This window comes from Colobus angolensis, unplaced genomic scaffold (genome assembly GCF_000951035.1).
Source record: "Colobus angolensis palliatus isolate OR3802 unplaced genomic scaffold, Cang.pa_1.0 Scaffold657, whole genome shotgun sequence".
In the NCBI taxonomy this organism is placed as follows: Eukaryota; Metazoa; Chordata; class Mammalia; order Primates; family Cercopithecidae; genus Colobus; species Colobus angolensis.
In genome coordinates, this window is record NW_012120232.1 from 246,089 (window position 1) to 258,300 (window position 12,212).

At 37.6% G+C, this 12,212-nt stretch overlaps 2 pseudogenes across 1 annotated transcript; one reads left to right on the top strand and one right to left on the bottom strand.

Moving 5' to 3' along the window:
- Window positions 1-1,155: 1,155 nt before the first annotated feature.
- On the bottom strand, window positions 1,156-2,922 carry LOC105500279 (annotated as a pseudogene). The gene has a single exon (XR_001000008.1). The product of XR_001000008.1 is annotated as a selenide, water dikinase 1 pseudogene (transcript).
- A 6,837-nt stretch (window positions 2,923-9,759) lies between these two features.
- On the top strand, window positions 9,760-11,096 carry LOC105500278 (annotated as a pseudogene).
- The last annotated feature ends 1,116 nt before the right edge of the window (window positions 11,097-12,212 follow it).

Below are 12,212 nucleotides of genomic sequence, written 5' to 3' on the forward strand. Positions count from 1 at the left end.
ACCTAAAAACAAAGTGGCCACATCAGTGGTTTGTAACCCGTGTTTCTTCTAGTCAGTATGGGGGTATAATAGTAGTTGAATGTTTTAAATACTATCCTTTTAAAAATATATATATTAATAGTATTTTCACTGACCAATCAGAGTAGTGTACATTATGGGGTACAATGAGATATTTGAATATATGTATATAGTATGAAATGATTATGTCGAGTTAAATAACAACTTGCTTACCTATCATTTTTTGTGGTGAGACACTTGAAATTTACTCTTAATTATTCTAAAATATACATTATTGTTTACTATAGTCACCCTGCTGTGCAATAGATCTCAAAACCTGTTTATCCTGTCTATTTGAAACTTTGTAGTTTTTGATCAACCCGTCTCTGTTTCCTTCCCACCACTCTCAGCCTCTGGTAAAGATTATTCCACTTTCTATTTTTTTGAGTTAAACTTTATTCTGTTTTTTAACACAAGAGCAATTAAAAACATAAATATGTATTTGAATAACAAGTTTAAGTTCAAGCTGCAGTGTTGGCAATGCAGGTTTTCGACACAGATCACAAAAAGTGTTCACAAAAACATACTGGCGCAAAGGACAAACTAATGCTAAGAATTAGGCTAAAAAGCTGCTGATTTTAAGAAAACAAAAGGCCTAAAATCACTCTACAAAATATAAAATGTATTAAACACTACCATCCACAGAACAGTCTTTATTATTGATTATATTTAAAAATTATATATTAAATTGTAAATGAGTATTATACATGAACCTCCTTTTGGAAGGCAATTCCTTATAGCACTTTAGAACATTGCAAAAAGTATCCTTTTTTTGCTATCGATAAAGAAAACAGTTAATGGTATTACTGTAAATATCAGGAAGGCTACATTAAAAAAAAGAAATAATATTTCTTTTTTGTCTTCAAAGTGTTTTCCAAGGAGTGAAGCACTTGCCGTGTTGGACCAATGCACTACTGGAGAATGTTCTGGGTCCGAGATGCTCTTGAGAGACAAGACTAGGCTTTTCAAATCAAACATTCAAAGGAATCATGCAACCTTCTTATGACTGGGATGCCATCATGTGCCACTGACCAGTGCTGTCTCTCCAGAAAACCATTCAAGACGCTTAAAAAAACATCAAACTTATATGATAAATGTACATAAAATGAAGACACCAACTGCTATTTGACATGACTACTGGTTATGTCTGTGCTATGAGAAAGCACCTTTAAAAAGAGCCTACGCGGCAAGAGATAAGTGTCGAAAGATTCAAAATGAATCGTCAGTATTGGATAACAATATAATTCTTAACTCAGAAGCTGCCTCAAGATTAGGTGCATCTTCAGTTAATGTAACAGGAAAAAAAGGCAATGGATTTTATTTTATTAATTGTATCCACTTACAAACCGACCTAAGGTCACACGATGTATAGATACAATGAGATTTTTGTTGCTTATAGTCTTTAATTGAAGTGCGGATAAAGGAAATAGATCTATTTAAAAACAAAACCAAACAGCTATTTCTGTCTAGATTAAGAGGTGGCCCCAGGTGTGGGATTCACATTTTGAGTGGCCACTTGTGGTGCGATCTTGATGATCCAGGGTTTGTCTATGATTCTGGCTGTGTGATTGCCCTTCTCTATAATCCCAATAATCATGCTTGTGGCCTTCACCATATTTGGAGGACTTTATCTCTGCACAGAACCGAGCTGCTTGCTCACGTGGTAAACAGATCAGAAGGCCACCTGTCCTGTTGAGCCTCCCCATGTTCATCATCACCTCCTGGTAGGCCAGCTCTACATCTTCTTGGGTGACCACTAGTTTAATCTTATTCCATTTCTCAGGAATATCCGGCCACTGGTGCACAGCCACTGCTACCTGTGTCCCCAGGGGTTTTGTCAACACCAGCACGTCCCCTGGCACTGCATTGTCTGGAGTGATAAATTCACTGGGCTGGCAGACAGTGGTAGCGACTCCTCCCAGGACAATCCAGGGGTTTAGTACTGTTTGGCTGCCTGTTACAGATGTTCCTGTTTATTCAGCTGCATCTTTAAAACCTTGGATAATCAGAAGCATCACTTTATCTCTTTCCCTGTCAGTCATTTTATTATTGACTCTAAGGAGCATCAGCATATTGCCACATTCCGTGACCCCCATTGCATAGAGGTCACTGAGAACATTGGCACATGCTATCCTGCCCATCCTATAAGAGTCGTCTAAGATCAGGTAAATGTAATCTGTGATTTGAACCAAGGAAAGCCCACTGTGTCTCAAAGGAATGACACAAGTATCCTTTCCAATGCCAAGCCTTGGCATAACGGCTCCCAAAAATTGCTCATCCTCTTGGAAGTGGTTCGCCTGTAAACATTCCAGCAATTTTTGCAGGACATCTTGGGGCACTTTGCAGCCTTAAGTTCAGTGAATCTGGTTAGCCAGAAGCGAAGCTTTTGTCCAATTTGTAACTTTCCAGGTTAAAGGACTCCCGGGTAGACATGGTTCTTGGGCTCCGCTCTCCTCACAGCTCATCCCCTCCCCTCCCTTTGCAGGTTGGCTGGGTTCTTTATGGATCTAGCGGCTCGCTTTGCACCCCGAGTTAAACTTTATTCTGTGTGTGTGTGTGTGTGTGATCATGTAGTATTTGTCTTTCTGTGTTAGGATTATTCCATGTAGTATGATGTGTTCTAAATTTATCTATATTGTTTCAAATGATGAAATTTACCACCTTTTAAGGCTGAATAGTATTCCATTGTGTATCTATACAACACTTATTTTTAAAACTTAAATATATTGATCAAAAAACTCGTGCTATAAAAGGACATTTCCGTCTTAACATACTAGTGTAATTCAGCATATACATATCTTATTAATTGTTAATTTGTACTGATCATTAACCATAATACTATTATGTGTTAATAAATTTAATTCTCACAGTAACTAAATAACATAGGTGTTGTTATTATCCTCAGTTTGCAGAGAAAGAAACAGAGCCAATATTAAAACACAGGCAAATGTGTATCCAGAGATAACACTTCTGAGTATAACAATAAAAACCATCTTTAATCGCTTGAACCTGGGAGGTGGAGGTTGCAGTGAGCCAAGATCGAGCCACTGCACTCCAGCCTGGGTGACAGAGTGAGGCTCTGTCTCAAAAAAACAAAACAAAACAAAACAAAACCTCTTTAACCAGAAAAGAAATAATTATTTTTAACACTCACTTTTAATAAAAATTAACAAAAATTGAATAATTAGGTACATTTTCATTGTTTAATGTTTTTATGAATGTGTAAAATGGTACACAAAGAATAAGCCAGAAAGCAGTTAATATTTTTAGAAGATTCTACTATACTGTAATACAATATTGAACTTTAAACACACACACACACACACACACACACACACATACTTCTTTTCCTTTTTTTGGAGACAGAGTCTCACTTCATTACTCCAGCTGAAGTGCAGTGGCATGATCTCAGGTCATTGCAACCTCCATTTCCCAGGTTCAACTGCTACAGGCACACACCACCACACCTGGTTAACTTTTGTATTCTTAGTAGAGATGAGGTTTCACCATGTTTGCCAGGCTAGTCTTGAACTTCTGACCTGAAGTGATCTGCCCACCTCGGCCTCCAAAAGTGCTGAGATTACAGGCATGAGCCGTCACACCTAGTCATAATATAAATATTGCTTGAATGCAAGAACACTTATGTAGATATTTGCTCTTAGATTAACATGATAAAAGTAACAATTAGAGAAAAACAATTAGAAATGGGATAAAACTAGTCAAAACCACATCTTTTCAATGGCTTGGCATAATTGACATGCTTTTTGAAATGGCCAGATTCCTGACAAGAAGCAAAGAGAAGATTTAGACTTTGGTCTATCATTAAGTTTTTTATTTTTGGAATCTAATCTGAAATCCTGGCTAAAGGATTTGAAGAGGGCATTCTTTAGGTGGCTACCTAGGGTTTTCAAGGCAATACAAAGATAAATTTCATAGGTAGGAAAATGCATACTATATACATACATTGCTCTTCTCTGATTTGCTTTAACATTAAAAGATTGAAGATTGCAAATCTAATCTCTCAATTTAGAATAAATTAACAAAGAATTTATTTTTCAGCCAAGCAAATAATTGTATTGAATTAATAGGTAACAAATGCCATTAGCTGACAAAAGATAGTATGACTAGATTCAGTAAGTATGTAGCCATGTAACTAACAGTCCATTAAATTAAGGCCCTTATAGGTGCGTGTGGACATCATTTCTGTGCAATGTGATGCACCTCCACCTACCACCGTCTTCTGCCTGTTTACAGAGATACCAATTTCCCCTGAGTGACTTAGCGTGAATACTAAAAGTTGAGAATGCTGTATTCAGAGGGATTACTAGGAACATATTATAAAAAAATTCTACAAATCTTACTCTGCCTCCCAAAGGCTATTAGTATACAATTGTTTATTTACAGTGCTCAGTTGAATTTATGGAAAATTTCAATATTCCTGGTGAGTCAGAGACACTTAAGTGTCAACAAAATTTCATAATATATACATGAATGAGATAAAGTCTTCTTAGTTAAGAATTTTATTTTATCAGTAAATTTAGAGAAGAATAAAAAAGAACAGTCCTTTGGGCACATCAGTACCACCCAAACAAGTGCATTTTTTCATCATCGTTAAAGTAGCAATAGCACCACGTGCTTTCCAGGGACCAGGTGGCCTGTTTCCCACTGATATAAAGTGGAGTAGGCATTGAAATAGCAAAGGAGGGTGATACAAATTGGATACATATATAAAATACAATTTTTAATAAAAAGCATTTGATGTTGTAGAACTATAGATGAGACTATTAGTATGAGGTCATAATATTTTTACTTCTTTTGACAGAATAACTTCACAATATTCTTATTTCAAAAAATACTCCTTTTTCTGCTGTGTATTGCCTAGCTTTTGGTCAAATATTACCCGAGCTCCATAGAAATCAATAAAATGGATCTATATTTTGCCACAAGCATTTTATTATTGATGCATGTGCTTATTTTGCTTAAAATACATTAGCTTTTCATGAAAAATCTACACTTTTCTTTCAGGGTTTTGTTTATTGCTGAGAAGTGTCCTGCCAGAAAACTGCTATTCTCAGCTCTACTTACATTGACTAATAGTGAGTGGAAGTGATGTGTGGGTAAAAAGCAAATGTATCTTTTCTGCATCTCTTTGTTAATTTATTCACAGAAGAAAGAGGAGGATGCAGATAGAAGATGAAAGAAGAAATGATTACTAAAATATCATGAGGAAGTCTTTTTATCAAGGAAAAAACCATAAGGGATAATGTGAGAAGAAAATATATTATTTTGCTAAGCCTCTGAAATGTCAGCATACAACCTGCATTGCTTTAACAAATATATTATTCCTTCAGTTTTGATTCTTCAGGATATATTTCAATTCCCTAGTGAATCAAAACTATAAGGAAAATAGCATTTGTTAGGGTAATAGATGTAGGAAAGACCCATTATGTTTGGCCAACATCTTTTCCACCCACAGCTGCAGGCAGTCATTATTCTACTCTCTGCTTCTATGAGTTTGATTTTTCTTTTACACTCTGCATAGAAATGAGATCTTTTTAAAAATTTTTTCCAATGCTGGCTTATTTTACTTAGCATAATGTCCTTCAGGTTCATTAAGCTTTTCGCAAATAACAAGGCTTTCTTCTTTTTAAGGGCTGAATAGCCTTCCATTGTGTAAATATACCACATTTTCTTTATTCATTCAACTGTTGATGACCATTTCGGTTGATTCCATATCTTGCCTATTGTGAGTAATCCACTTTCTTCTCTCTCTTTCATTTTTTATATTTTCTTTTTTATTTCTAGTGCAGTGGTGCAATCTCAGTTCACTGCCACCTCCACCTCCTGGGTTCAAGTGATTCTTCTGTCTCAGCTTCCCAAGTAGCCGGGATTACAGGCACACACCACCACACCCGGCTAATTTTTGTATTTTTAGTAGAGATGGGGTTTCACCATGTTGGCCAGGCTGGTTTTGAACTCCTGACCTTGTGAACCACCCACCTTGGCCTCCCAAAGTGCTGGGATTACAGGCATGAGCCACAGTGGCTGGCCAACTTTGTTGTTTTCAGTGATCCTCAGATATCTTCCATTGCAGAAAATTGTATTTTATTAGTTATTATTGTGTTTTTTGGACTCATCTACATGGGATGAGTCCTAAGAGATTCAGTTTTAAAAAGTTTATTTGGTACATTAAGGACATTATTTATCTTTTGTAACCTGTTCATGTCTATGTCTGTTACTTGCATCAGGCAATGACTAAAATAATTCTCAAAAAACAGAAAGTATATTTCTCTTAAAGTTGGCTTATTAAGGGACTATGAGGTGATCCAATTCAATAAGAACCGAACTAGACCTACTAAGATCAGTCAGGACTATTAGAGAATTTTTAAAATACATTCACCATTAACCCTGAGATAATTGTGAATCCCAAGTTTTACCCTAAGAAAAATTATTGCAATGCAGTAAAGTTGACTTTGTCTTTAAAAAGAAAGAGGAGCACAATGAGATTTCCTGTGACCAGTTGAAGTTCATAAAGTTTGTCAAAGAACTTCACATACATAGTAAATCTTCTGATAGCATTTAGTTCCAATCACAATAAATTATACTTGTCTCTGACTTTTATAATTAATCTCTTCTCTCTTTAAAAAACTGTATTTTCTTTATAAAAATAGTGATTATTGGCTGGGCGTGGTGGCTCATATCTGTAATCCCAGTACTTTGGGAGGCCAAGGTGGGTGGATCATGAGGTCAGGAGTTTGAGACCAGCCTGACCAACTTGGTGAAACCCCATCTCTACTAAAAATACAAAAATTAGCCAGGCCTGGTGGCATGCGACTGTAATTCCAGCTACTCAGGAAGCTGAGGCAGGGGAATTGCTTGAACCCAGGAGGTGGAGGTTGCAGTGAGCGGAGATCATGCCACTGCACTCCAGCCTGGTCACAGAGCAACACTCTGTCTCAATATAATTATATAATTATAACATCCTAAGTATGTATTTGTTGGGTACACTGTCATATTTTTATGTTTATGCTGTAAAATGTTTAAATCAAGTTAAGTAACAAATTCATTACCTCACATACTTATTATACTTTTGTGACAAAAACATTTAAAATCTTTTTATACCAATTTTGAAATATACACTGCATTATTATTTATTATAGTCAACATTCTGTGCAATTAATCACTGAATCTTATTTCTCCTAAGTGAAACTTGGTCCATGTCCATCAACATTTTTTCTTTCTTCAACCACTTCCTCCCCAGCCTCTGTCACATTTTTACTTATACTAAGTTACATTAAGGCCATTAATGTAATTAAAGAAATTAAATCTTTTGCTATGCAATAATGGTATGAACATAAATAATGTTAAATAATTTTATTAGAAAGTTTGACTAATTAGGCATATAAATAAATGGGCAGCAATTTTGGCCAGTAAATAAAAATACCCATTATTTTCAAACACCAGACAATTATTTTAAATGGAAAGGTTTCAGGCCTAATATATGTCATTGAATTTATGAAAGCAGAAACCCAGGAGGTAGCATTTTCTGAGCATTGTAAATAACAATGAAAATTATTGACTAAAATGAATTCAAGTAATATGTAGCCAAATAGAAATCTCATTAAAAAGTTTAAAAGTACTGGATGCACCAGCTCATGCCTCTAATTCCTGCACTGTGGGAGGCCAGTGCAGAAGAATTACTTGAGCCTAGAAATTTAAGACCAGCCTGAGCAATATAGTGAGACCTCATCTCTACCCAAAAAAAATTAATTAATTAATTATGACATTTAAGGATCACTTGAGCCTAGGATGCTGAGGCTGCAATGAGCTGTGATCCTGACACTGCACTTACCTGGGTGACAAAGCAAGATGGTGCCTCAAAAAATAAAATTTTAAAATTAAGTTCTTAATCAAATGGAAGATTTAAACTGAGATCATTTTTATTGATTCAGAACAGTGCTGGTCGGGCGTAGTGGGTCACGAATGTAATCCCAGCACTTTGGGAGACCAAGGTGGCTGGATAACCTGAGGTCAGGAGTTTGAGATCAGCATGATTAACATGGAGAAATCCTGTCTCTACTAAAAATACAAAATTAGCAGGGCATGGTGGCGCATGCCTGTAATCTCAGCTACTGGGGAGGCTGAGGCAGGAGAATCACTTGAACTTGGGAGGTGAAGGTTGTGGTGAGCCAAGATCGCACCATTGCACTCCAGCCTGGGCAACAAGAGTGAAACTGTGTCTCAAAAAATAAATAAATAAATAAATAAATAAATAAAGAAGAAGAAGAAGAAACAAAAGAAACATGCTAATGAAGAAGCATGGTGATCAAAGCCAAAAACTTGAATTTAGGTCAGTAATTTTGCCAACATTGTCTTACTGATACAGAAAAACAGTATTCTGGCCATATGTAGGTATTATTGTCTACAGTTAAGTACATTTACTTCAGCTATTTGTAAAAATATAAAATCAATTTTTTAGTATTAAAAATTATGGTATATTGAGGAAAGAATATGTTCTAACTGATGCGACTTGAGATTTCTCATGAGATGCTATTGTCTGCCACACCAGAAAACTGTAAAATAATTTCCTCAGGTATATGCTGTTGATATTTGTGCATTTTGGAAAGATATTATGTATCCTGAAATCTTTAAATATAAAAATATTTTACATGCTAAAATTCTGAGAAAGTTACAAGAACTTTAAAAATCCTTAGTAGAATATAAAGAAACATAGGAGAATGTTCCAGGTACAAAAGAAAACCAAAGGAAGAATCCAGAAAGTAATTAAACTAAGAAGCTAGTGCTCTTCTTAGACATGGGTGAAAACACAAATAACAAATTTCTGTGGCTTGTCCAACTTGCCATAAGGCAAATGAAAAAATAACAACATAGGGAGGGAGGGATAACATTAGGAGAAATACCTAATGTAAATGACGAGTTAATGGGTGCAGCACATCAACGTGGCACAGGTATACATATTTAACAAACCTGCACGTAGTGCACATGTACCCTAGAACTTAAAGTATAATTTAAAACAACACCCTAAAAAATAAAATAAAAGTCCTTGTCTACAAAAAATAATAATAATAATAACAACATAAACTAACTGCAGACATTGCAAATGTGATATCTTTCACAAGTGAGAACCAAATTACAACTTATACAGTTACAGGACTTAGGTTTAAAATGTTTAATCCAAGACAATGGGGAAAACAGAAAATATACTAATAATGTGAAAAGTACAAGAAGTTATAAGGGTGACAAGTCACATTCGTTTGTTTTGTGTGTGTGGGGGTTTTTGTTTTGTTTTGTTTTTTGTTTTGTGAGACAGAGTTTTGCTCTTGTTGCCAAGGCTGGAGTGCAATGGCATGATCTTGGCTCATCACAACCTCTGCCTCCTGGGTTCAAGCGATTCTCCTGACTCAGCCTCCCAAGTGGCTGGGATTATAGGCACCCACCACCACGCCCAGCTAATTTTGTATTTTTAGTAGAGATGGGGTTTCTCCATGTTGGTCAGGCTGGTCTCCAACCCAACCTCAGGTGATCTGCCCGCCTTGGCCTCCCAAAGTGCTGGGATTACAGGCGTGAGCCACTGTGCCCAGCAACAAGCCATATTTGAAAAACAGCCAGCCTTTCCTCAGGTGCCCCGCATCTGCCAATTCCTCCTTCCTGGTCACTGCATCCTTGGCTGGCATCAGAAAAATGGCTACAAACTTCCCAGTACATGAGAAGATCTGGTTCCACAAGTTAAAATATGACAATGCAGAAAGGAGATTCTTTGAGCAGATGAACAAGCCTGTGGCCGGTGCCTCCCACCAGGAGAACAACGCCAGCATGATCCTCCATGACATTGCGAGAGCCAGAGAGAATTTCCAGAAATCCCTGGCCAGAAGCTCAGGCCCCAGGCTCATGTCTCAGGGCCTCCAGCGGACCCAGCGGAGACAACAATGAGCTCGTCTTCCGGATCCCCAGTCTGGAAGTGGAGAACCAGAGCCTGCGCAGGTTGGTGCAGGAGCTGCAGCAGGCCATTTCCAAGCTGGAGGCCCAGGTGAACGTGCTGGAGAAGAGCTTGCCTGAGCACCACAGCCCCGCAGACCCAGAATGTGTCTCTCATGAGCCAAGTAGAGCTGCGGACCAAGAAGCCAGCCAAACCAGCAGAGGATGATGAGGACGATGACATTGACTTCCTGGGGATAGGCCCCCAAATCTGGCCATAAACAAGATCTCTGCAGCACTGTGACACATTAGTGATGGCCATGACACTCACCCTGAAGGTTGTGGGTTTACTGGAATGAGAACAAGAAACACCTGGCCTACCCAAGGTGGGAAATCTGCTAAAAGGTGTTCCTGAACCACAAACAATAGCATGAGCAATCTGTTCCTTAAGGACATGTTCCTGCTGCAGATAACTAGCCAGAGCCTAACCCTTTGTTTCAGCCCATCCCTTTGTTTCTTGTTTTAGTTAATCTATGATCTGTAGAAACAATGCTTATCACTGGCTTGCTGTCAGTAAATATGTGGGTAAAACTCTGTTCAAGGCTCTCAGCTCTGAAGGCTGTGAGTCCCCTGATTTCCCACTCCACAGGCTATATTTCTATATGTGTGTCTTTAATTCCTCTAGCACCACTGGGTTAGGGTCTCCCCGACTGTGCTGGTCTTGGCATTGACCTGTTTGCCAGTGACAATGAGGAGGAGGACAAGGAGGCAGTACTGCTGCGGGAGGAGCGACTGTGGCAGTACACAGAGAAAAACGCCAAGAAACCTGCACTGGTGGCAAGCCCTCCATCCTGCTGGATGTCAAGCCTTGGGATGCGGAGACTAACATGGCCCAGCTGGAAGCTTGTGTGTGCTCCATCCAGCTGGACCGGCTGCTCTAGGGGGACTCTAAGCTGGTGCCCATGGGCTATGGTATCCAGAAGCTGCAGGTTCAGTGTGTGGTGGAGGATGACAAGGTGGGGACAGACTTGCTGGGGGAGGAGATCACCAAGTTTGAAGAGCACATGCAGAGTGTCGACATCGCAGCTTTCAACAAGATCTGAAGCCTTACTGTGTGTGTGTATGCGCGCACGAGCATGTGCTTGAGGCCCTGCCACGATTAAAAACTGAGACCAGCAAAAAAAAAAAGAGAAAAAAAAGAAAGAAAAAAAGAGAAAAAAACAGCCAAATGTGAAGGAAACAATTGAAAATATAATCAGCCTACTTTACATACAACATATGTGTGAAACATTAAATTAGTCTGAGCTGATGAGATTAGTGAACTAGAACACGAAGCAGTAATTACTGTAAAGACAAAGAAAAGGAGAAAAATTATATTAATAAAATCTAACATATACATGTATGACAGGGAGAATGAGATGGAGTAAACAAATCTGATTATTTTTATACAATATATTTTCAAAATCAAAGTCAATATTCGGAGTTGGCGACTCATAAGTTTCTAAAATTGAAAAGCAGACATAATTGCCTCTCAGCCTTTTGGCTAAAATCAAGTGAAAACCAGATATCAGCGCTTGAATTCAAACATGCAGTGTGCCAAAAAGAGAAAAATAACAAAATTAATTCCTTAAAAAAATAAATTACTTAAAACAGGCTGCATAACACCAAGGAGAAGAAAAATACTACAAATCTGTGAGAGGAATAAAGATAATATACAAAAATGAAAGTAAAGTTTTCAAACCTTGTGTAGAGCCAAAAATCAGAGAAATAAATGTTAAAGGAGCTTAGAGAAATCATCATTAAAGTTAGAAATGCCTGCTTACATTGCAATATTTTTAACACAAATGGGTAAATTAAAATATTTTCAAAAAACCCCCACTGGTTTGGTTTTCAATAGGATTCTCTTAAAAGCATACTTCATAAATTTTTTTATTATTATTATACTTTAAGTTCTAGGGTACATGTGCACAATGTACAGGTTTGTTGCATATGCATACATGTGTCATGTTGGTGTGCTGCACCCATTAACTCATATTTACATTAGGTATATCTCCTAATGCTATCCCTCCCCCCTCCCGCCTCCCCCCACCCCAAAAATATTTTTTGTATCTAAAGTTAAAGAGAAAATGAAAAAGTACAAAAATTGATTTGGAAACTAGCATGTTCTTTCCTCAGGATTTTAGGTAACCAGCAGTCTTTCGCTCTCATACAACACTCTA